We start from the raw sequence: 1,514 nt of genomic DNA on the forward strand, positions 1-1,514 counted from the left end.
AAAAAAAAAAAAAAAAAAAAACAACAGAAAAAGAGTTTCTGAGCTTAAATGTGTGGCTCCAAAGCTGGAGGGAATGCCCAGTTCTTCAGGAAGTGAGACGTTTTACATGTTTAGAACCTAGAATCCCACTCGCTCCAAATGACCCACGGATATATGCCCACACAAATGCTTGCTTGATACCACTGTTGACGGCCTCACAGAGCCCAGGCCGCCTGGGGACCTGCTGTTCTCCGCATTCACTTCAAGTTCCTCCCCCCGTTGCTTGAAGCTGTTGGTGACAGCTTTGTTGCACTCTGCACTAAATGCAGTGCCACACTTCACCTGGGTAGGACCCCTTCCAGGGACAGCGGGGTCCTCTTCTCGGTACCATGTTTCAGCCTTCCTGTCCTTGCTTGTATCTGAGTCACTTCCTGGCTCCATGGCAGGTCCCTCTGTCTGCTGAGTGATGAGATTCCTTAGCACAGGTTCCTCTCCATGCAGCAGGATTCGGGACAGGAACCCTGACCTGTCCTCCAATTCCAACTCTCACAGCCCAACAGCAGTGCAGGGGCAGGAGCGAGAGGATTGGGGCTGAGGATGCGCAGAGACCACACAGAGGAGACAAGGACGCAGCATCAGGAGCATTTTTACAAGGCACGGCTCATGGCCCATGGTGGGGAGACCAACGCAATAGCTTTTAATTTAGCTGCGCAACTTTTAAGCCATAAAGATACCTCAAACACAGCTTCTCTTGAAATGTAAATGTTAATATCAGACTCCTAAAAAAGCAGACCCCAGTCACAGGTGCCCAGGCTCTGATGAGTCTGTGCCTGGAGGTAGGTAGGAATGATATCTTCCTGGGGCCCAAAGCTTGGAAGTAACATAGGCTTTGCTGACCAGTTATTTGGCTTTAGACATGAACCATGGTGGTGCCGGGCACGCCACTATGCAGATTCTCTTGCTTTCCAAACAGTAGAATCCAGGGGCACAAATTATTTTCTACTCAGCTAAGTATAACATGGTCATTCCAGGTAAATATAGCAAATGGCAAAGCAGGAAGTTTTCTAATTTGACTTAATCCTAATAAAATTTTGTTAAAAAGCATGATTGTTTAATGTATGTATTTAAAGCCATCTTCTACTGTCTACGCCAATTGGCAGTGCTAAGCCCTTGCTCTCGAAGTGCCGGGTGAAGGGGGACTGAAAGGTGATGTAAGGGTGATGCAGGGGTTCTCTGGGCCAGGAAGAGCCATGGGGGCTACTGGCCTAGTCAGTGACGCATGGAGAGAGCAGAGTGGGCTGAGAGGATGTGAGAAGGGAAGGCGGAGTCAGGCAGAGGGAGCACCTCCTCCTTTCACACTACAGGGGACCAGAAACTTCCAAAACAGGGGAGGAGGTGCTAGAGGAGAAAGGACAGAAGGAAAGGCGGGAGAGAGGATTCATCTTATTTCTGCCTTTATCACGTGAAAGGGAGGGATGAGAACTCAGTGTTTTGTTTCTTTTCCTCTGCGTGGAGAAAGACACATCAGGGAAAGA

Source organism: Lipotes vexillifer, unplaced genomic scaffold (assembly GCF_000442215.2).
Source record: "Lipotes vexillifer unplaced genomic scaffold, Lipotes_vexillifer_v1.1 scaffold40, whole genome shotgun sequence".
NCBI classification, from domain to species: Eukaryota; Metazoa; Chordata; class Mammalia; order Artiodactyla; family Lipotidae; genus Lipotes; species Lipotes vexillifer.